This window comes from Quercus lobata, chromosome 1, assembly GCF_001633185.2.
Source record: "Quercus lobata isolate SW786 chromosome 1, ValleyOak3.0 Primary Assembly, whole genome shotgun sequence".
Classification (NCBI taxonomy): Eukaryota; Viridiplantae; Streptophyta; class Magnoliopsida; order Fagales; family Fagaceae; genus Quercus; species Quercus lobata.
In genome coordinates, this window is record NC_044904.1 from 14,824,394 (window position 1) to 14,850,555 (window position 26,162).

Below are 26,162 nucleotides of genomic sequence, written 5' to 3' on the forward strand. Positions count from 1 at the left end.
ACGGATCACTAAGACGGTGAGAATTATACAAGTCCATAAAGTGGACGGTATAGCATCCACAAAGTGGACGGATCACCAAGACAGTGAGAATTATACAAGTCCATAAAGTGGACGGTATAGCCTCCACAAAGTGGACGGATCACCAAGACTGAGAATTATACGAGTCCATAGAGTGGACGGTGTAGCCTCCACAAAGTGGACGGATCACCAAAACGGTGAATAATTCTACAAGTCCACAAAGTGGATGGATCACCAAGACGGTGAGAATTATACAAGTCCATAAAGTGGACGGTATAGCCTCCACAAAGTGGACGGATCACCAAAACGGTGAATAATTCTACAAGTCCATAGAGTGGACGGTGTAGCCACCACAAAGTGGACGGATCACCAAAATGGTAAATAATTTAACAAGTCCATAAAGTGGACGGTATAACCACCACAAGGTGAACGGACCATCGACTTGATAAAAAACTGCCCATAAAAGTAGGCGGAAAGTATATCGTATACATCATAGACGGGTCCGATTAAAGTTGAGGAAAACTTTTTAAATGGACGGATAAACAAAACAGTTTGTCCAAATTAACGCTTAATATACAAGGAGACGGAGAGAAAATCCTTAAACGGATACAAATAATGAAGAAGCATATTATGAAAGAAAAACATTGTTCAGTACAAAAGCAAACTTAAAACAAACCGTTTACAAAGTACTAAAAATATAAAAAGGGGACGGATCCTCCTCAATAATTACAACGGGTTAATCGGCTTTCTTAGCGTCGGCAACAGGAACCTCATTCGGCATAGCGGACTCTCCGTCACCCTGAGCTGCTTCGTCTCCAAAGAGGTCCTCCGTATTGTCTGAAGCGACGGGCAGAGCAGATGTCTGATCTTGGTCGTTGACGGATATCATGGACACGTCCAGATCTGGGTAGGCCTTTTTTATTTGACGGAGTGCATCGTCGAAGCCTTGAAGGAACGATCCCCCCAGCTCCTTCAACAATGCCTCTGAGTCGCAATACTCGTTGACGGCATCATCCTTGGCCTGACGGAGTTTCTTCTTCAGGTCCTTTACTTCATCTTCCTTTCCTTTCAAGGCCTTCCCAACTTCTTCTGTCCTCTGTTCGAACTCTTGCCTGGTCTTCTCAGACAGTTCAAACTTCTGCTCCATTGTGGACTTCCACTTGTACAGCTGGTTAAGCTCCTCCTCCGTCTGCGCAGCCTTTGTCCGTACACGCTCCAGAGCCGCTTCACGGTTAAGGCAGCGATCCATCAAGCCCTTCATCATAACCAAGGACTGAAATAGGCAAAATCAAAGTGTTAAATAGAAAACTAAGAGTGGACGGGCATACATTGACGGATGAAAACTAAAACGGTTACCTGTCCAACGGCGAATAAGCCCGTCTCCCCCATTGCCTCCGTCGAATGATTCCCCAGATCCTCGTAATCCTCTGCGGAAATTATCGATGAAAGTTTCTCCAAGGCATACTTCGAGTCGTCACGGAGAAGGGAAGGGGGCTTCTCCTCGTTGACGGAAGGGGCATGCATTAAGCCCTTACCAGTTCCATGTTTGGCTTGGGTGACGGTCTTAACACCCTCAGCCATCAAGCCCACAACAGGTTCCAATGAAACCTTCGGCTGCTTGTATGGACGGGCAGACTTTGGCGGCTGCTTCCTCTTAGCCGACGACCTCGGCATCTTAGGAACCACAACTTCACCCGTCTTCTTTTGCTCGACGGCTAGTGATTTTATCATCGCCCTTCTCTTTGCGTCGTCCATTTCTGCAAATACAAGACGGATTAAGATTTCTACTCAAATTAAAAGCTAAGTTCATGAGTGAAAGTTGACGGACTCACGTTTGTGTATTCTTTCGTCGTATGCAATGGCCTCGCGAGTAGGTTCTGGACCGTCACAATACCAATGTATTGTTTTTGGATTCACTAACTTGGCCCAGGTCCTTTCTTCCGGCTTAGTTTTTCTGCAAATCTCTTCAAGGAAACTGAATTCCTCAAGGCTAACTTGCGGGCGCCGTCTACCTACAGAGAAAGACGATCAGAATATACACATAAAAATGGACGGATATGAAAAGCAGAACAAAACTAAGACGGGTGCATACGCAATTGGTTATCACTGCCCAGGTTGTGTCAACGGGCAGGTACTCCGTCTCCCCTGGATGGTTCATCCATCTGTTACCCTCCAGGAAGAAGTAACGACTCTTCCAGTCTCTATTTGAGTCTGGGGTCTCAAAGATCACCTTCAACAAGGGGCTCCGGCTTGCAAAACTATACATCCCCCTTGACCCAGAGATCTCGTCTGGACGGTAGCAGTGAAGAAATTCACGTACCGTCAGTCTCCTCTCTCCGTTCGACCATGCACCATAGAGAATCTCCATGGCTATGAAGACTCTCCAGGCGTTAGGAGATATCTGTGTGACGGACAGCCCTAGGTAGTGCAAAAGTTCCCTATGAAGTGTAGAGAGCGGGAACCGAAGTCCTGCCTTCAACGCCTGCTCGTATATTCCGACACCTTCTACCCCTTCATAGTAACATTTCTCCGACACATGGGGCAGACGGATGGAAACGTAGTCCGGGATTTGGAAGTTAATTCTAAAAGTGCTGAAATGTTTCTCCCTGATGACGGATGTGAACTTATGCACTGTCCACTCTGGCAACATGATGAACTTCCGCAGTCCATCAGCACCTACAACGGACTCCAGTGCTTGATTCCCGTCGTCATCAGAACGATCTATTTCAACTATCTCCACATCCTCATTTGTAGAGGACGAAGAGGAGGCGGACGGACTCCTATCTTCGCCGGGGCTCTCTTGGTCTTTATGACCGGACGGGTATACATTCTCGTATTCCGTCCCGTCACGAACCACCGACTGGTTACTTGACGCACTAGACATTTCCTACAATTGACGATAAAACCTAAGACTGACAGGTTTGAAATCATTGACGGGTATAGTAAGCCTAACAACAATGCATGGACGGAAATGTAACTTGGTTATGTATTGAAGTACTTACCACACTTGGCGGATTAGGGGTGACGGTTGTTGTAGTCGGTAGATTCACGTCCTCGACGGAGTACTCTGACAAGGTCGACGGCTTCGCTCTGACAGTCGATTTCTTGTTAAAAACGTGCAAATGGGAGTGAGGCGCCTTATATATATATAGGAGATGCACGGAAGACGAAGCGACGCTTCGATCCTATACAACGGCCACTCAGAGATTGACACGTGGCAGGATCAATAAATGTTGACAACCTGTCAGGGCACATCAACGAATTGTACCCTTCATGTAACCGTCAACTTGATGAATCTTCTTTTGACGGGTTGATCTGCCTGGAACCGTCATACTATATTCCATAAATCCGTCAATCAGTTAAATTTTTCTTGGTCTCACGGATACCTTTCCGTCATACAAATACCCGTCATGCCCCTACGTTAGGATCGTCACCCCATTGATCCTTTGAACCAAAAAACAAACGGATCATTGGGGTGAAGGGGGCAACTGAAGATGATAAAATATAGAGCCTGTTGGGCCTACCTTAATGGGCCTGACGGATTGGGACTGTTGGACCTGTGTGAAGATAGTCCCATGCGCTGTGAAAGTCCATCGCTGACAGACGCAGTATGGGCCCATGATCCGAAATCTCTATCGCCCAGAAAAACACTAAGATCCAAAAAGGGAAATCGTTGTTCACCACATTTTGGAGAATTGGTATCATAGTCCCACATTGGAAAGATCTGGAGGTCAAGAAGAAAAGCCACCTCTCCACCACTATAAAAGGACTGACATTCTCGGAAATCAAGGTAAGATTAATTGACCCTCTCTTGCGCTCTAAAAAAGTGAAACGACGACTTCTGACTTGACCTTCGGAGAGTGTTAGGCCGGCACCATACCGGTGCTCTCTAAAGGTCTTCTTCCGTTCGTTCTTGGTGTGCAGGTTCGCTTTGAGTCGCGAGTACGGTGTGACTCATTGGTGACAATTTTCAATGTCATCACTATGCATCACCCAATGAGAATGCTCTTTTACATAATACACAACATAAACCCAATACAAATGTATTTTCAACAGTTGACATCTATGCATGCAAAAATGTATATTGGAGAGAGGAAGAGAGAATATGCTGCTAATGATTTATATCAGAATATGCTATCCAAAAGAACAAGTAATGAAAATGAAGAATGAAGAATGAAGAATGAAGAATGAATTACTCAATTTTCATTTAATCACACATGCTAACTACCTGAACAGGAAAAACGACTTCTAACTCTACTCTAAGTGACTCCACTAATCTATCTAATTAACCAATAAGCATGCTACACGTGTGCTAATAAATACACCATTCGACTAGCAGTTTAACATATATATCACACAATTAATGAAGACTAAACGCCAAGTCGTGTAGTTGATGAAGAGAGCTCTGCAATGTGTCGTTCACCAGGAGCTTCGATCTTGAACATTTAACACAAATTAAAGTCAGTTCCTGCAACTGTTGCTCTAGTCAAACCTATAACAATTTTTCTCTATAAAAATAAAAAATAAAAACTCTTATAACAATTTCAAAGAATTATTTTGATTCCATATACTAGTTAGTTTGCATCGCAGTATGTCCTCTCGAAATTCTTGGGCATAAAGAAAGGAACCCGCACAGAAGAGCACCAAATAATCAAACTCGATCTTTAAATTTTCATATTCCCATCTTAAATCTTACCCTTGCCTTCAATACAAAAAAGGTTGGCTATAGCCGCGTTTTTTTAGCCGCGTTTACAAAAAAACACTGCTATAACTAACCTTTAGCCACATTTTTTAGAAATGCAGCTTCAACTACTGACCTATAGCCATGTTTATAAAATGCGGCTATAGGTTAGGTCAACCTAAGTATTTTTAACCGCATTTTTTTTGTGATAAGGCCTATAGACCTATCAAACCTATAGTCACAATGTATAGGCCACATCTTAAAACGCAGCTATAAACCAAATGGACTTATAGCCAAGTTTTTAGAAGCTACAGTTGCGTTTTAAAAACATGGTTGTAGCCCTCTTTTTTGTAGTGCTTCAACAAAACTGCTATTTCCATCTCCTCTGATGATCTCTCAGCTTAATGTCCTTAGAATTCGACCCCGATAATGGCACATATTGAGCTATGAGCTTCAAATCCAAATGAGTCACATTTTGATGAGGTTGAAAGAAAGTGTTAGGTTAAGATAGCTTGACCCCAGTTGATTAATTCAATTACTCAAGTTGATTAATTAAGTTTAATTGCATGCAAAATGTGAAGGCACCAACAAATCATCAAAAATATTAAGTGCAGTAGAAAATAAATTAAACATGGTGATTTGTTGACAAATGGGGAAAACCTCGCATGGCAAAAACCCCACCGGGTGATTTTAAGGTCACCACTCCCAAGAATCCACTAATCAACAATCAAGCGGTTACAAGTATAAAAAATCTTATCAACTACCCTAGTCTATCCCGAAATACCAACCTACAGTTGAACCTTTGCTCCAATACCCAATTAGACTTGATCTTGTAGTAGCCTTTTTTCTTTTGATGCACAAACCTCCAATTTGTGACTGACCATTTGCATGGATTCCAGTACGTGACTAACTCTAGCAACTTGAACAGATGTTATTGACTGCAAAATTCTTCACTTCATCAACAATGAAGATCAGGAGGCACTTGGTTACAAAACCCAATAGCGTACAAACGCAGTAGCTTCACATTAAGAAAATAAGTCACTTAAAATAAGCCTCTTAGTCTCTATATCTATATGTGACAGTTCTTAAAATAAGCCTTATATATGTCTAAGGTTATGAGAAAAGAAACCCTAAACAATTACATAAGCCTGGGCCAAATTTCAAATTTGGAAAGCTGAAAATTGTAAATCTCGATAAATCGAGCTGTTGTCAAGCTATCTATGAAGTTTCACATTAAGTCTCGATAACAAGCGTCTGTCGAGCTATCTGTTGAGACTTAATAAACAGCTTTTCTTCACTTGTTTCTTAAACCAATCTTCATGTTTTTAATACTTGACTTAAACAACATGTTTCTTAAAGTACTAAACTCATCTTAAATCTACCCAATTACAAGTAAAGTGCATTTTGTCAAAAGATTACCCAATTACAATAAAATATGACCCTAACAAAAAGGATCAAGCACCTCGAACGCTTTGGTTTGATCATCATATTGCACCGACACATCGATTGAATCATAGTATATAGAGATTTTAGACTTAGGATTAGAGGATCTTAAGGCAAATTCAAAGGTGGCATTGAGGTGGTTTTTGGTTAAGTTGAAGTTTTTGATTGAACCTTCTTCACCAGTGTTGGGTTAAAATGAATTAACCACTTGCAATTAATTAATTAATTACCCTAGCGTGATAGCACAAACAAATCACCAAATTATCTAAATGCAGCGGAAAATAAATCTGATACAGGTGATTTGTTTACGAATGGGGAAAACCACCAAGGCAAAACCCCACTGGGTGATTTTCAGATCACCACTCCTAAGAATCTACTATTATCAATCACAAGCGGTTACAAGTGTAAGAAATCTTACCAAACCCTTTGGCCTATCCCGAAATATCAACCTACAGTTAAACCCTTACCCCAATACTCAATTGGACTTGTATTGTAATGACAATCTTCTAGTTCAATGCACGAATCACAGTACGTGACTAACCAATAATGCACGGATCCTAGTACGTGACTAACTCCAACAACTTGAAAAGATTGTTGACTGTAAAATTCTTTAATTCATCAACAATGAAGATCAGGAAGCTCCTTGGTCACAAAACCCTTAGCGTAAAGACACAATAGCTTCTTCAGAGAGAATAATGAACTAAGGTACTTTCTGCATGTGTTCTCTATGTATAACAGCCTTTAAAATAAGTCTTATATATGTCTAGAGTTGTGAGAAAAGAAACCATACACATACATGTCAGTTAGGGCCAAAAATCAGATCTGGAAATTTTGATTTTGTAGGTCTCGACAGAAACAGCTTGTGCCAAACTTTTGTCGAGTGTCGACTTTAAATCTCGATAGAAGTCTTTTAGTCAAGATTGTTGTCGAACTTTAATGAACAGCTCTTATTCACTTGTTTCTTAGTCAGATATTCATGGCTTTAACACTTGACTTGAACAATGAAGAAGGTAAAATTCTAGGTTGACGGATCTCCATAAAGTGGGCCTGACGGATCCACATCCGAGGGCCGATAGAGGGCGAGCCCAAATTGGTGCAAAGGTCTGCTATGGACAGATCCTGCATAAACAGATGCAACAGGAATGAATCAAGCACCCACGTGACAGCCAGAAGCCCTAGATGGAAATACTTGCAACACACACTTAACCACCATAGGATCCCAAGGTAAATAGGAACCCTAGCACAAATAGGATTCTGGAAGATACACACATTAATGAATATCTTCTCTATAAGGAAATGTCTTGTCCATCACGTTTGGGACTATTCAAGAGGATTCCTATAAGGAAAAGACTTCTACACCAAGGAGGAGAGGTTAACCTTCTACTACTATAAAAACCCCAATACCCTTACAAATCAAGGTACGCATAATTTACCCTTCTCTAGCACTCTAGAGTTGTGAGAATACCCAGAGTGCTTGTCTCCGACAACGGAAAGCAATTCGACAACGGTGCATTCAAGGACTTCTATTCGGAGCTAGGTATCAAGAATCACTACTCGTTGCCCGCACACCCACAGGCCAATGGGCAAGTTGAAGTCACAAACCGATCCTTACTCAAGATCATCAAGACCCAGCTCGAAGGGGCAACGGGTATCTAGCCAGAAGAGCTACCAAGTATTCTGTGGGCATACTGGATTACAGCAAGAACACCTACCGGAGAAACGCCGTTTCGACTAGCATACGAAAGTGATGCTGTCATCCCAGCAGAAGTAGGGCTCACAAGCTATCAGGTGGAGAACTACGACGAGGATAAGAACGAAGAGGCAATGCACCTTCAGCTCGACCTGGTGGACGAAGTTCGAGCGACAGCGAAGCAAAGGTTGGCGCGGTATCAGAATCTCATAACGAAACACTACAACTCCAATGTCAGGCATAGAGACTTTCAGGTTGGAGATCTTGTACTACGGAAGGTAATGGGCGCTACTAGAGATCCTTCGTAAGGAAAGCTCGACCCCAACTGGGAAGGACCCTACAAGATCACATCATGGCAGAGGAAGGGCACCTACCACCTCAAGACGCTGGACGGGTGAAAGCTGCAGCATCCATGGAACATGGAGCACCTACAAAAATACTATCAGTAGAAATAATATGAAGAGCAACAACGCTCCCCAATTTCTCAGTTTATTTAGTTTTACTATAGTTACTAGTTTTACTTAGACAATTTTTTACTACAATACTTTATGTATCTTTTTAAGCCCAAGGGGGTAGGTACTTTTCTACAAACACATGGTTTTTTTAAGAAGAACATTCAGACACATCCATGTTTTTTTACCTGAATTCTTACAAAGTCCACAAATTGAACGGATCATCCCAGGAGGATGAAAATTCTAAGTCCAAAAAATTGACGGATATAAACTAAAGTCCACACACTGGACGGATAATCCCAGAAGAATGAGAATTCTTAGTCCAAAAAGTGGATGGGTATAAACTAAAGTCCACAAACTAGACGGATTATCCCAAGAGTATGAAAATTCTTACAAAGTCCAAAAAGTAGACGGGTATAAACAAAAGTCCACAAACTAGATGGATCATCCCAGGAGGATGAAAATTCTTAGTCCAAAAAGTGGACAGGTATAAATCGAAGTCCATAAAGTGGACAGTTTATCCACAAAGGATGAAAATTGTATTGGACGATTCATCCATTAAGGATGAAAATACTACCTAGTCCATAAAGTGGACGGTTCATCCATAAATGATGTAAATTCTATTCAAGTCCATAAAGTGACGGTTCTACCAGAGCGGATGAAAATTCTAGTCCATAAAGTGGACGGATCGTCTAAAAAGATTAATTATAGTCCATAAAGTGGACGGATCGTCTAAAAAGATTAATTCTAGTCCATAAAGTGGACGGATCGTCTAAAAAGATTAATTCTAGTCCATAAAGTGGACGGATCGTCTAAAAAGATAAAAATTTTAGTCTATAAAGTGGACGGATCATCTAAAAATATAAAAATTTTAGTCCATTTAATGGATGGATAATCCTTGAATGTTAAGCCTATACGGTGAACGGTTCATCCAAAAGGACGGAAATTTTTATAAAAAATGTGGATGGACCGTCCATTGAGGATGAAAGTCTAACCGAGTCCATAAGGAGGACGGTCCCTTTAGATATTAAGATGGACGCAACTTAAATTCCAAAACACAATGTGGACGGACACATTTCGGAAGATGGGTTTTTAACTCAAATTAAAGGCCTTTAAAGTACATAGTGGACGAATCAAATAAAAAACGGATCCACTACATTCATAGCAACCATGAAACAAGCAATTAAACCAAAATGGGCAAATAGAAATATAAAACCCTTAAAGGGAAATTGTTTAACATGAAAGTAATGACGAATAAAATTAAAGGATTGTTCTCCCAACTTACAGGAAAAAAAAAAAAAACCACTACTCCTGAGTGTCCGCATCCTTCTCCTGACGGGTGTCATCAGCTACAAATTGGACGTGACCTTGAGTATTCTGCGCCTGGGCTGACTCCCCGTCGCCTTGAGTTGCATCCTCAACAAAAAGATCCTCACTGTTCTCTGAAGTAACGGGCATGATGGAGGTTTGGCCTTGGTTTTCAACTTTGATGTTGGACACATCCAGGTTAGGGTAGGCCTTCTTAATCTGACGAAGAGCGCCATCAAAACCCTCCAGCTAAAAGTCTCTCAGCTCGAACAGCAAGGCGTCGAAGTCACGGTACTCACGTATCGCCACCTCCTTAGCCTGACGGAGCTTATCCTTTAGGTCCTGGGCCTCTTTATCCTTGTCCTCAAGGGCCTTCTTCACCTCCTCTGTGCTCTGCTCAAGCTCCTTCCTCACCTTCTCTGAGAGATCAAACTTCTTCTCCATTGTGGACTTCCATTTTTTAAATTGACTCAATTCATCCTTCGTCAGCTCCGCCTTTGCCCGCACACAGTCCAAGGCTGTCTCACGGTTAAGACACCGTTCCATCATCCCTTTCATCATAATCATAGCATAAAACACAAAAAAAGGGGGTTAGATGGAAAGCCAAGTGGAATGGACGGACGAAAAGCCGACGAGCAGGATTACCTGAGCGATTGTAAAGAGTCCCGTCTCCCCCATTGCTTCCGTGGAGTGATTGCCTAAGTCCTCATAATCCTCCGACGTTATGATGGACGAAAGCTACTCCAAGGCATATTTGGAGTTTTCACGAAGGAGGACGGGCGGCTTCTCTTTACTGGTGGACGGAGCCTTCATAGGGCCTTTGCCAACCTCATGCTTCACTGGGGTGACTGTCTTTGCATCCTCAGCCATTAACCCTACAATGAGCTCCAAAGGGACCTTGGGTTCCTTGGGAGGACGGTCCCCTTTGGACAGCTACTTCCTTTTAGTGGACAAGTTGCTTGAGCCCGTCCCCTTGGGAGTCACGTCGCTGGTCTCCTTTTTCTTGGCAACCTGCGCCTTGATCATTGCCCTCCTCTTAGTGTCGTCCATTTCTGTAAAGGTAGACGGATGAAGTTAATTACTAAGATAAAAAAGAAAACCGTTCAAATAGAACGAGAACGACGAACTTATGTCTGCGAATTTTGGCAACGTATTTGACGGCTGCTGGCGTTGGTTCGGGTTCGTCACAATACCAATGGATGGTATTAAGTGTAACTAATTTTGCCCAAGTCCTTTCCTCCGGCTTGGTCTTAGCAAAAGTCCTCTCAAGAAAGCTGAACTCCTCAAGTTCAACTTGTGGACGCCGTCTAACTGCAAAGAAGAAGACGGTTAAAAATGCTATATTAAACTGAACGGCTGTAAAGAATTCACACACTAGGACGGGTGCATACTGGACGGAGGCAATATGCCCCAAGTCGTGTCAACGAGCATGTGTTTCGTGTCCCCTGGATGACACATCCACTTGTCACCTTCTAGGAAGAAATAATAGCTCTTCCAATCCCTATTGGAGTCTGGGGTTTCAAATATAACCTTCAGCAGCGGACTCCTAGGCACAAAACTATACATCCCCTTTGATTTGTCTATTTCATCTAGACGGTAGCAATGAAAGAATTCCCACACCGTCAGCCTTCTAGCACTATTTGACATGGCACCGTATAGGACCTCCATTGCTATGAAAATCCTCCAGGTGTTTGGAGATACTTGGTTGATGGACAGACCCAGGTATTTGAGAAGCTCACGGTGAAGGGAGCTTAATGGAAACCTAAGTCTTGCCTTTAGCATCTGTTCATACACCTTGACACCTTCTACCCCTTCGTAGTAGTATTTCTCTGACTTATAAGGTAGACGGATGGGGATGTTATCTGGAATTTGGAAATTAGCCCTAAGAGTGTTGAAGTGTTTCTCCTTGATGGTGGACCTAAAATTATTCACTGTTCACTCTGGTAGCATGATTAACTCCTAAGTCCATCAGCACCTACGACGAATTTTATTGGTTCCTCGACGTCATCAAAAACCTCATCTGGGTCAACCATCTCCATATCCTCATTTGTTGAGGACGAGGAAGAGGCGGACGAACTCCTCTCTTCGCTTGGACTCTCTTGGTCTTTGTGACCTGATGGGTATACTTCCTCGTAATCTGCCCCGTCACGGACAACTGACTAGTTACTTGACGCACTAGACATTGCCTACACGTGACAACAAAATCTAAGACTCTGACGGGTCTAAAAGGGGTGATGAGTGTATAAAGTCTAGGAAAATAAAAAGAGTATGTCCGAAGATAAGAGAGACTTGTGAAAAAGAGAGTACTTATGAAGTTAGCGAGTGAACGGAAGAAGGTCGTTGATGACGGATACCAAAACTGAACAGAGTGTTCTCTGACAAGGATGACGAAAGTGCTCAGACAGTGCATTTCAACGGAAAGTAGAGAAATGAGAGGAAAAGAAGTGTGAAATTAATAAAGGAAGTGCATGGAAGACGAAGCGACACTTCGATCCGAGATAAAATTCAATGGAAGAGCGACACGTGTCATGCGTCATAAATGGTTTCTGGACAACCTGTCAAGGGTTGGCACAGTTCACGGCATCCGTATTGAAACCGTCGACCCACAAGCCTTTGAACCGTCATCCCTTGAACCTTTGAACCGTCACCCCACGGGTCCTTCCACTTAAAGATGACGAACCCATGGGGTGATGGGGCAACTAAAGAGGGTAAAAATCTAGGTTGACGAATCTCTATGAAGTGGGCCTGACGGATCCACGTCCAAGGGCCGATAAAGGGTGAGCCCAAATTGGTGCAAAGGTCTATTATGGACAGATCCTGCATAAACAGATGCAACAGGAACGGATCAAGCACCCACGTGGCAGCCAGAAACCCTAGATGAAAATACTTGCGACACACACTTAACCACCACAAGATCCCAAGGTAAATAAGAACCCTAGCACAAAGAGAATTCTGAAAGATACGCGCATTAATGAATATCTTCTCTATAAGGAAATATCTAGTCCATCACATTTGGGACTATTCAAGAGGATTCCTATAAGGAAAAGACTTATACACCAAGTAGGAGAGGTCAACCTTCTACTACTATGAAAGCCCCAATATCCTCACAAATCAAGGTACGCATAATTTACCCTTCTCTAGCACTCTAGAGTTGTGAGAATAGTTCTAACTTGACCTTCGGAGGGTATTCGGCCGGCACCACACCGGTGCTCTCTGTTAGGTCTTCTCTCTTTGCTGTGCAGGTATCGTTACGAGCGTGCGAAGATCGTGTGGCTCACTGGTGATATTTACAACATCATCAAACAACATATTTTTTAAAGTCTTAAACTCATCCTAGATCTACTCAATTACAAGTAAAGTGCATTTTGTCAAAGGAGTAGTCAATTATATAAAATATGTCCCTAGCAAACAATGTAAACAAATTGCCTAGGCTTAATAATTAGCCAAGTGAGAGCACAACTAGACCCACCAAGACAATCAGGACTAGCAATACTATAGCAATGTAACGAAGTATCTTAGAGTGTCTTGGCTGCTGAGAAGTTGGATTAGCCATTACTAATTAAGGTTGAGAAGGTTTGTTTAATTCTAGAAGCTAATGTTCGGCAATACAGTGAACACACCAAGTGTGGTTTGTTAATCAAGCGGCTTGGTGCGCCCATTCATGTGAAGTAGTAATATAGACAATGCTTTTGCCCATTTTTCTATCATTGAAGCACCCACCTTTCTCTTTTTGTTTTCTTGTATCAAACTCAAGACATCTAAAGGACCCAGGTTCGAGTATTGTTCTTTTCTTCAAACTTGGATGTAGTAAGATCCATTCTATAATATATAGACATATATAACAACTAAAGCAATATTGTATTAGCGGAAATCACTTCTTAACACTGGCCTTAAATGTATGCATGGTTGAGAGAGATGCAAAGCGAAAGAAAAGAGAAAGAGAATGGGAGATGATAAGGCTTTTTACTATATTCTCAGTTGTTTATTACAATAAGGGCAGTGTTTATTACACACTACCCTATTACATACACAAGTTAGTTTTAGAAAGTCATGCTTTCAGATCAAAAATATCTTATGTGTATGGTGTGCAACAAGTAGTGTGCACTAATTGATTTTTCTACGTACGTCTCAGCATTTTGAGCATAACCCTTAGCTTAAATATTGGATTACAATGACTAACAAAGTAAAAATTACCTTAACAATAAATCCGAGTATATATATAGGGAGCACAGGAGGTAAGATTAACCATACATAGGTTTTACGATATGATTTGACCTAGGTCCTTAGAGCATTTTCATCTTCATCTGCTTATTCAAATAAAAAAAGCTTTTTACCTAACCAAAAAATTATTTATCTATTTTATATAACCCATTTGCAATATCCTATATCATATTCTAGGGGTATGCATGGATCGGGTTGAGTCGAGTTGGGGGAATTTTTTGACCCAACCCACCATGGTGGGTCAAAAAAAATTCAACCCAACCCAACCCATCACATAAGTCCAACCCAACCCAACCGAACCCACATGGGTCGGGTTGGGTCGGGTTGAACCCATGGATTTGACAAATTTTTATTTTTATTATTATTAAATTGAGTAGAAAAAAAAATATTAATATATTAAAAAAACCTAAAGATTAGTATCAATGTAACTCCTTAAAAGCAAACAACACTAATGACTAAATAACAATAGTAATTTATTAGGATTTGTGTGAACTAATTGGCTTTTATATAGGATAGGAAGAACTGGTTATTTAAAAAAAATTATTAATTATATAATATATATTATATATATATTAAATTAATATTAGTAGGAGAAACTGAGAAAATGCTGCTCTACAGCTGGTTTTTTTTTTAAAATTATTAAATATATAATATATATATTTAATATATATATATATATAAAAGTGCCCTACAATTGATTTAAAAAAAATTATTAAATATAAAATATATTTTATATATATATTAAATATGGGTGGGTCGGATCGGGTTTGACGGATTTGTAATTTTATGACCCAAATCCAACCCGACCCGTCATAAAAAAAATTTTTGTAACCGAACCCAACCCACCAAGCCTTAAAAACCGACCCAACTCGATGAGTCGGGTTGAGTTGGGTCGGATTTGACAGGTCGATGGGTTTTCTGCACACCCCAATCATATTCTTTGTTTTACACTACGTCACATTAAAATAATATTACTTTAACATTAAAGTAAGAGAGAAAACGGAGAAAGTGAGACAAAATAAGAGAGCAAGAATAAAGGATGAATAAAAAAAATTTGCATATTTAACTCACCGAATCTGAGTGCCTTTTGTGCACTTTTTGTACATGGTATTATTTATTTATGCATCACAGGGAATGCTCTTACACATAATACACCACATAAACCCAATACAAATGTATTTTCAAACAATTTACATCTATATATGTATTCAAAAATGTATATTGGAGAGAGGTAGAGAGAATATGCTGCTAATGATTTATATCAGAATATTAATATGCTATCCGAAAGAACAAGTAATGAAAATGAAGAATGAATTACTGAATTTTATTCAATGAATCAAAAATATAATAATATATGAAACAGAAAAAATGAAAAGGAATATAATAACGTTAACTAACTGAGCAGGGAAAACGACTTCTAACTAACTCTATCTAAGAGACTCCACTACCTCTAACCAACTCCACTAATCTATCTAATTAAACCAATAAGCATGGTACACGTGTGTTACTAAATACACGATTAGCGGTTGAACACATCACACAACTAAAGACTAAACGCCAAGTCGTGCAGTTGATGAAGAGAGCTCTGCGATACAGTTCACCAGGAGCTTCTATCTTCGTGAGCATTTACACAAATTAAAGTCAGCTCCTGCAACTGTTGCTCTAATCAACTTTATAACAAATTTTCACTTCCCCCCCACCACAAAAAAAAAAAAAAAAAAAAAAAAAACTCTTAACAATTTCAAAGAATTATTTTGATTCCATATACAAGTTTGTTTTTTTTTTTAAAAAAAAAAAAACTTGCTAAGGCGTTACAAAGGGAAGAATTTTCAATTTTCTCATGAATTATGTCCTTTTCAAATACCATGCATATTTGGCAATATTATTCTTCTTTTATGATTCTTTCTTTGCCCCCAAGGTATTCTAAAACTGCTAAACAACAACACTCTCCCCCCCCCCCCCCCCCCCGGTCCCATTTGGGATGAGAAAAAAAAGGGACATGTATAAAGGCCAAATAATATAATAATAGTACAATGCAATTTAGTATAGGTCTTAAGTGTGACTTTAATAATAAAGTTAGGATATTTTAATTGGGTAAAGTACATTAGTTCAGTGGGCCTGAAAAGTAGACTTGGGGAGTGATACACTACAAGTTATAATAACCCCCTAAAATTCACGATGAAGAATGAGAGACTAGCTTGAGTTTAGATATCAGGTCACAGAAACGCTTTAGGGTGTGACTTGATGAATATATATCTACAGACTACAAGTTGATTAAGAGAGGGAACAAAATGAAGCTGCAGGGAGCCCTTGAAAAGATGATGTCAAACAATATGGCAATCAATCTTGTTGACACTTGATCCGTTCAAGAAAGTTTCGTTATGAGCAATTTAAATAACAATATAAATGTAAATTTATCAAGATCGTCCATTAGACAAATGGATGAACCCATAAATGCTATTAAATGCAAGTCGTAACGGTCGGTCCATATGACTAAACACATAAATATCATTAAATACAAAAGACAGTTGAGGAGTAACATATAGACTCCAACAAATGAATGACTATTAAGGCACAATAAAGTCCGATACTTATGATCAATGTCTCATAAATGCAAATATTCATTCCAATAATTAATACAAGGGCTTTGAAACCCACACAACTAGAAGAGACAAAGGTACACAATTTCATATTCACAAATACTAGCCATTTGACTCTGATTTTAGCAAGTGAATCAGTTCGCCTCAATCTAACTTAATTATTTATTATCGGAGGGCTCTTAGCCAACACCACACCGGTGTTCTATACTTTTGTGGTCTTTCCTTGCAAATTGACCAACGGAATTGCTTGTCATCATCCATTAGCAAGGGCGGCGCTATACTTTGTTCAGGGGGTTCAAATGAACCCCCTGACTTCAATTTTTTTTTAATATATATATATAATTTTTTTTTTGTTAGTTTAATACTTAGATTTTTTCTTTAAAATATTATTTTTACACACCTTGACTTAAATTTTATATACCCTTATTACAAATATTTCCAACTCTAAGAGTAAGAATAAGTGTTTGTAGATTGTAAGTGTCACTTTGTCATAAATTTATATTAGAGTAATGTTACAACCACAAACTATTTTATAATTTTTACAAAATGTTGATGTAACCAACTTCTTATTGGTTTTTATTTAGGCCTACTATTAATATCCACTTTTTCATTTACCAATAATCACTCACCACATCAGCAATTTGTAAAAAAAATTATAAAATAGTTTGTATCTCTAGCATTATTCTTTATATTATATGTGTATAAGTGTATCTAATATTGATTGTGTGCATTATTTTTTGTTATAATGTTATTTGTGTAAATAATAATGTGTGTGAAAGTTTGTGTGTACAGTATAAATATAAGAAAAATGTTTTGTCACTACTTTCATGGGAAATATAACAGTTGCCCTAAGGGTATCCGTTAACATAACCCTAAATATAATATAACTTTATATGATTTAGTAATTAGGAAATAGAGAAGGTTTGTTGCATGTGTGTGTATTGTTATCATGTTATAATAATTTTTTGTTATAAAGTTAGGAAAATTCAAGAAAAAAAATTGTAAAGTTAGTGATTGTTCAAGTATTTTATTGGTTAAGTAGACACGTAGTGTATTATTTATATATGAATGAATGTGGTTGTGTGCGTCAATAATTAATACAAAACCAATGAGTTGAGTTTATCCATTTAGTTTAAAATATTTTTATAAAAACAAAGACAAATAAATAATAACAACTGCATAAAAATAAAAATGTTAGACAAATTTAACAAAATAAAATGGTCATAGCTACCTACAATGACAATTAATATTCATAATAAACTATCATATAACAGTTCAAAATTTGAAAACTTGTAAAAGGAAATTGTAAAATTTCAATTTTTTTTTTGTCAATAACTCGATATATTCAAGTTCTCTTTTTATTAATTTTTTTTATATAAGTTTTTTAATGACCCCTCTCAACAAAATTCCTGGAGCCGCCACTGTCCATTAGTATAAACAAGAGCACAACTAACGATTTTTTGTATCATCAACTTTTATTGTCATGGTATAGAAGAGTAGCATAATTAAGTGAGAGGGACAACCAAATCATATATAAGATAACTTAACCAAAGGAGCTTCAAGGTAGCGTCGACGAGAGCTTGGTATTCAACCCTAGTAGTAGAACGAAATGCCAGAATTTATTTATTGCTATGCCAAGAAAGAAATAAATCAGTATAATGGGCCCAAGGAGTAGGCTTATTATATATGCCTGATTCACCAACACTGAAAAATAAACTTATAGAATTGCAGTTATGCGATTATACCTCAAATTCTTCAATCAAGCATAACTTTAAGGGCAGTCTGGTACAATTGTTTAAAAACGTGCCTGAATATTGTATGCAAGGCCTGGGGCCTTGACAAAGCAACTCAGAATGTTTATCATAGAAATCCACACATTGTTACAAAGTGGAATATTGGTTCTACTTTGAGCTACTGATGTCAGGGTGCTACTTTATTAGGCATGTTATGCTGGAAGTTGTCATCTTTAGCTGACCTCATAACTGAAAGCTTATAATCAAGACAAATTGTTTCATATTTTCATATCAAAATCTGCTCATCTGGGCTCAAAAGTACATAATATATTTATTTAAATCTTATTTGATTGGATTAGTAGTTTGGGCAACTATATATATATATATATATATATATTTTTTTTTTTTAAAAAAAAATTTCCCAGGGAGGATATGGTTTTTTTTTTTTTTTTTTTTGAGGAAAAGGATATGGGGGAAATTGATAAGACCATTAGCAAAAAGATTTTGACATAAGACTGTTAAAGATAATTGTGGGTGTCCGAGGACCGAGGATGAAGTTGAAGGGTTGTAGCATTGGTGTGAGAATGCAACGAGCCACGGGCCCAAGGAAGAAAGCCGCCCGAGGAAAGGAAGAAATGAGTCAAGGTACTCTGTAATATTTTGAGTGGGAGCTGGAATCTGAAGAGAGAGGAAGTCAGTGGACATTAGGAAAACTTCTGGTCTAGTGTAGCCTGTTGCATCCACATTAAATGGTGGGCAACAGCTTTATCAGCCGCATTGATGAGGAAGTGACCTGAACAGTGTAAGTCACAGCTAAGCAGATTCTTTCCACCATCTTCTTCAGATATTAAAAGTAACAAGTGTCATGAAATGAGGGAGGTTAGATGAGAATGGATGGTTGAGATATGATAGAGGTAGAAGTATATAAGGAAAAGAAGGAACGTTGAGAAAAGTATCGAGACACAAGTATCAAAAAGACATAAGCACTGAAGGGAAAGAAAAGAAGAAGAGAGAGAAAGGAGAGTGAACAATGTAACTATTTGCACAAACTTAGCCTCTTCAGGCAAGCTTGTGGAGGGATATATGCCCCTATTATTCTATAAAATTAACATTTTCTTCCCTTTCTTGATCCTCAGGCAGAATCCCCTCTTGTTGTTCGTTTCCTTCTCTTACAAATTTTATTGATTTGGGCCAAGTTTGAACTATGCAACTCACTGTTCTAAGTGGGCTTTGGCCGCTTAGATCATTTGGTCCTTACAATAATAATACATTGGTTATTTTGTGTAAAGGCCAAAGATGCTCATTTTGTGTGAAGCTCATCTACACGTGACCCTAGATCTTGTAGCATCTATAAATATATATATATATATATATATATATATATATATATATATCTTACTAGAGTTTTTTTGTATTATGTACTTTTGATCATACAATAAAGATGTGGTTGTAAGCCGTCAAGTTGAATCACGTAACCTTCGTATTCTCTCTTTCTTTCTATTTGCTTTTGGTCTTGCATCTATTTTATATTCTCTTTTGATTTTAAAATGATATCAAAGCATTCTAACAAATATCAATCAGTCAATCACTAACAAATACTCCTTTTAATCCAAATTACACTATCAATTTACGTTACCACTGTACCAAAGCATTCTACAATGCAGCCCTTGTTGCTCGACCCATCCCCTTTGAACACCATGCACCTAGTACATATATAGGAGGTACCACTTAGACTAAACAAGCTAGTCTGGATGGAAAATTTTTAGATATATACTCTCAGAGTATGGAGAGATGATGTTCATTCTTCTCACATTCATGGTGGCCTCCATTATGAATTTAATGAGTAAACCTTACTATGAATGTGAGAGGATAGAACACTATTTTCCGTACTCTAGGAGTACCTAATAATTACTTTGTTTGAAGGTTATGCAAGATGAGTTTGGCTTACCTCCAGTACTTTTTTAACTGGAGGTCTTCATTTGTTTTAAATAGACAATGTCAAGTGGTAGTAAATTTTAATCTCCACATTTTATTTAGTTAGTGGGTGATATGGCAGTTTCTCATTAAAACAAAAGGATATTCCAATTAAAAAATTACTGGAGGTAAGGCAGCCCATGATATATTAGATATTAGAACACTTCAACAAAATAAATTTATAAGTTCCTGGTTCTTTAACTCTGACACCAATGGATTGCTTTAATTTTCACTATGTGATGATATATATTACACTCTCCCTTTCTAGTGCTCAAGTTACTAATTGGTCAGGACTGTCTTTATTTATTGCATTAAGGACTATCCTAAATTGTAATTCTTGGCAAATATAGTGAAAATGATGTTCCGAGGGCAGACACTTACATTACATGCAAAGAGCAAGAAAAGCTAACTTGGAATAATAATATCACCGGGCCACAAGCAATCTCCTTTTATTATATTATAGTAAAATTTTATCTTTTAGGTTGCTGGTATGTTGCTTAAGTGGGGGCTAGTGAATACATTATTGTGTAATTTTTAGATTTATTACCAAATGTAAAAGAAAATTAATGGAAAATTTCAAAAGCTAGGAGGGGCATGGCCCCCCTTGGCACCGCCTTGCTTCCCATTCAAGTTATTTCCAAATGGTTTATTAAAAAAAAAAAAAAGTTATCTCCAAATAGGCGTTTTAAAAATCATCATTACCTTTTATATATGTGAAACTTTTCCTTGAAAATTTAAACTCTAACTCTTATCTTCTATTCCTTACAAAAATTTTGTATAATCATCACACCAATAGTGTGCGGTGATGAATATTTTCATTAAACTTAATATTTATTTGAAGAAGAAAAAGAAAAAGGAAAGATAGTGCCCATGACCATAAATTCAAATCTACCCGAAAAAGTCATCTTTGCTCAAATAGGTAACAGAATAAACCATCTAATATGCTTTGGGCTTTTTCTTTTTTCTTTTTTTTTGGTTGAATATAATATGTTTGGTTCAACTAGATTGGTAGCAACACTTTGAATCGACGGTTAGAAATGGTTCTGAATCAGTTTCATCACGTGGCTCCACATAACTTGAAAAAGTTGAACCCAAAATAATTAGAATTAGGTACCATCTGTCTCAAAAGTACTCCTAGTGCCCTTACCTAAACTTATATTGATGACTTTCGCAAGACAAATCAAAATCAATTACTACTTCTTTTTGTCAAATGCATTACGCCACTAGTAGAGTTCGAGATGAAACTGAGACTCTGTTTGGTTTAGGTTTTTTCTAGGTACAGATGTATTTCTATCGAGTTTTTTTTTTTATAAGTAAAATAAATTAATGAATATAAACTAATGTTAAATCACTTTTGAAATGTCTCTTCTTCTCCCATTTGTTACTAGAGATTTTTTTTTAATGGATATAATAGGATTTGAAGTTTTGAACCTGTTACACAATAATTATTCTTTAAAATCAAGCCAAAACATCAAAAAAAATTGGTTTTAAAGTAAATGAAATTCAAACCCACATATCTTATTCGATAAGAAAATATTTATCTTACTTATATAAAGAAATAATAGTATCTCAACCATTGGCTAGACTATTTTATTCCTTGGTCCTTGCAGCTTTGTTTATGAAAAATCCTAAAAATCTCATGGATTAATACTATGGTCATATGTACTGAACTTGTGATCTTCATATTTATTTCACACTTCTTTGCAAAAAAAAAAAATATATATATATATATATATATATTTCACACTTTAGACCAAACCTACCATTTGGTATCCTTATAAAAGTAAAGACTTTACCGATTGAGCAAACAAAAACACACAATTTTTTATTAGAACATGAAAAGCATTGCTCTAGGTTAAGAATTAATGGAGGCAGAAAAAGCAAGTGCAAAAACCATTGTTAAAGAGTGTGAGACCATTTGGGAGAGGCTGGAACCAAGCACGCGCGACTCAGCACATGTAAACTGGCTTTATTCAATTCAAGTATCAACCACACTAGGCGCGTGGAGCTTGTGAGTCTCAAATAAAACTAGGATGGGGATTATAATTATATAATTTTTATTAATAGTAAGTTAAAGCAGGCAAAAAAAAAAAAAAAAGGGTAGAAAAGAATAAGCTGTGGTCATGAATTGTGGAGCAGTGGTGGTGGTCGCCGCATATCCTTTGGAAGATGCTACCACATTACTCATGAGAAAGGAAACCAAAATTTTACACTCACTCTCTCACCCATTATATAAAGCCCTCTCTCTTCTTTCATGCCCTTCACTTATTTATCTACCTAGCAATATTATACAAGACTGACTTTTGTGTGTGTGTGTGTGTGTGTTTTGATTAGATGAGTGACTTTAAGATTTCTAGTCACATGTGTTCTTAGTTCAAGAGTGCCACCTCCACCATGTTCGACCATGATGGCTTGGTGGGTTGGTCTGAAATGGTGAGAGGTGGCTAAGAAAAGCTACAGGTTTTGGGAGAAAATGGGGTTTGGTTGGAAATTTATATCCATCATCAGCCTTTCCTGGTTGGCCAGTTTCTCCCACAGGGCAATTTACATCCTTTGGCATTTACACTTTTTCAAGGTTCGGAGGTCTTTGGCTCTCTCTGTTGAAAGATTAAGACAATTTTTCTTACGTTTGCTGTATTTTATTTTCTTGCTCCTTCAAAAATCAATGGAATAATTGATTAGTATGTTGCTACGTACCTATACGTGAATGTTGATTACTTAGTTTCTTTTTTGTGGTTTTAATTTGTTTTCCTACTTGTTGAATAATGTAATAGGAGTTGGCATACAAGGTGGTAATGAAAACTCGATGTGCTTTTTATTATATATGATAGTTGATTGTCATCATCATTGTTGTAATTTTTTTTTTAATATTATTTACACTGCGGATTACAATTACTTCCATGCTAACCATGAGTCTTGAACCTCAATCCTCTTTTATGAGGAAGAGAAGTATATACCACTAAACTAGCAAAAAAATTGGTATATGAATATGATAGGTTGAACATTCAAATTCTAAACCTAATATTGGCTACACACTTAGTCCAATACGTATCAAACTGCGTAATTCAATATGATATATTAGATTCAACTGGGGAATCATCATGTGATCACATTAATATTATGAACCTTGTTGAGGTCTCTACAGAAGAAAGCATTCATTTCCATGGTCGGTGCATTTAGGAACTGTACAACTGTTTTTGGGTCCATGCTTTTAGTTTGATTACTTGGCTCATTTTCACAGCAAGTGGCCAAGAGATATTAGAAGGTTTTATGACATAATTAATGGTATTTTGCAAAGAAACCTACGGAAACTTGAGGCAGGAGAAACTATTCGGTAATCTTTACAATGCATTAGGTACAAGAACTTACGAAAAGAACTTAATAATGGCATATATAGCTCAATTGGCATTCAATATCCACTACAAGGTCTTCAAAGATGAATTAGTTCTTCTCATTTGTAGTACAAGGAGTAGCTGTGTGTTTCTTTATTTTATTTTATTTTTCCCTCTAAAATTTACTAATCTTTGGATGGATTATACATAGTGGTAATTTAAATATTATTAAAAGGATATTTCACGGACTGTAAGAGCAATTATTATTCCTCTCATAAATTATAATATATATGAGCAACACAATATTTTACGATCCAACACAAAGTACTGACATGAGCACTCAGTTCCTATCAGCAATTGGGCTAAGCTTTAATTTAGTGCTGCCTTTTCATCTGATGTAACACAGTAACACATTTAGTTGTCCAAACACGCGCACAGCGCACTCACAGCACATGAGAGATTAGGTATTGAGTCTATATATTGACTATTCAAGTTCTCATCTGTCTTTAAAATTTGAAAGTTGTCTTGAAATTGTGTGTGGGTGTGTGAATGAAGTTTGATATGAAATAATAATGACAATGGTAAGCAGTTAATATAACTAACTCATAAATTTTAGTCTTTTAGATTAAGCTATATCCAAAAATGTTATATTAACTATTCAAATAAATTTTACCAAACTAGTCCTTTTAGTATCATTTGGTTTAAACTTTATATTTTTATATACTTAAACCCTACTCTTGTCTAAAGTGGGATTGCACGAACAATAATAGAGCTTACCACTCCCTGAACCCACAATTCAAACAAAATTTTCTCATGGTTTTGAACCAAACTAGTCCTTTTAGTATCCTTTGATTTAAACTTTATATTTTTCCATACTTAAACCCTACTCTTGTATAAAGTGAGATTGCCCAAGCAATAATGGGATTTGCTACTATTCAAACCCACAATTCTTGGACTCATAAGTGTAATGGGTCACAAAAACTTCCTATCACTAAGTCACATTCTTGGGTAGTATATACCCCTATTTAAAGTACTAGAATATACAAGAGTAGCTACTTGCAAATTTTTAACTGCATAGAAATCAATTGTTAACACATTAACAAGTAAAGAACAAATATACCGATTTCAAAATGGAGAATATCCCATGCTGACCTGTACAGAAAGCAAGAGATTAATAACATTTTCGTGCGACAACAAACCCATGGTTAGTCAATTTCATGTGACTACAAACTCAATTAAGAGATGACTAGCATGAAATTCCCTAGGGTCCCCCTTCACCCAAACCCAAATGGCATTCTATAAATTAAAGTCAACTCTGATGGGGATTTAGCCTAATCTGTGATCCGATCGTGATCAGAAGATTACCAATCATTTGATTCATTTCTGCTCTTGCTGCTAGTTCATTGGCAACGAGGAAAATAAAAAGTATGCCTTAAAACTTTCTTCAGAAATGATTGTCTAATATATGTATTATGCTTTTACTTTCTTAATTAAGTAATGTTATGCCGAAAGCGCGCTAAAAGCATATTATTTGAAGTATATTCCCTCTTTTATCAATTTAATTGGTATTCCAAACTTTTAGGGTTCAAAATAATTGCCAATTGTAATGATATTTTTCTTAAAAGTTATCATGATTTTTTAGTAGAATTTGTAGCGTATTTTTATATTAGAATATTTTTCTCTCTTCTTTATATGTATATGCGTGTGTTTGTTTCTTAAAAAAAAAAAAAAAAAATTGTGATGGCATTTTTTGTGATGTCATATGCCTCTTATTGGACACTCATCTGTCTCTCTATATATGGTCACCACTGTCTCTATAAAAAAAAAAAGAATGAAGAAAATAATCATATAGACATGTAAGTAAATAGAAACCAAAAACAGATATGTCATACATCTAAAAGATTGGCAAAGGGCATGAGATAAGAAAGAGTAAAAGGAAATGAACAAATGCATGTGAGTTACTTTGTTAACCATAGCTATATAGCCCTCACCTCACATGGATAAGGATATGGCTATATGCACGTACACTTCAACATAGTGGAGGATATTTTGGAAACCAGAAGAATATCCTGCACATATACTAAAATCTGACACCTGTACCTGAGTCCATAATCCATTTTCCATATAACACAATGTCATGAATGGAGAGAGGTCAAGCCTCAAAGGACGTGTAAGGTTGAGTTTATGGTTTTACATGGCGAATTTAGGTTAGTGCAGTTGGAAAGATATAACTAATCTGGTGTAGTTTTGTGCTACCCAATGGTGGCAGCATTATCAACAGTGTTAGAAAATGACAAGTGTAGAGTTGGTGATCTTCTCATCTTTTTCCCACGTAGCTATCCATGTCAATTAATTACTAATTCTTTAGTAGGTATGATATATCCTAGCTAACCTTTATACAAAATAGAAGGCCATGGTATAATTGGCCTCTTAAGAGCATTTTTATAAGCTCTCTCATAAAAAATATCATTTTGACACATAAAAATCTTACTTTATCATTTTAACACATCATTTTACAATATACCATTTATCAGATGTTCTATATTTTAATTCTATACATTAAAATAATATTTACTACACATTAAAATAATATATTACCCCCTCCCTATCCCTATCCCTATCCCTATCCCTATCATCATCATCACCAATGGCCACCACCGGCACAAACACCAACGGCCACCACCGGCACAAACTCACATCCACCAACGCC

The 26,162-nt window shown here is 37.4% G+C and overlaps 1 pseudogene; it reads right to left on the minus strand.

Moving 5' to 3' along the window:
- Nucleotides 1-5,007: 5,007 nt before the first annotated feature.
- Nucleotides 5,008-13,145, minus strand: LOC115949596 (annotated as a pseudogene).
- Between the last annotated feature and the right edge of the window lie 13,017 nt (nt 13,146-26,162).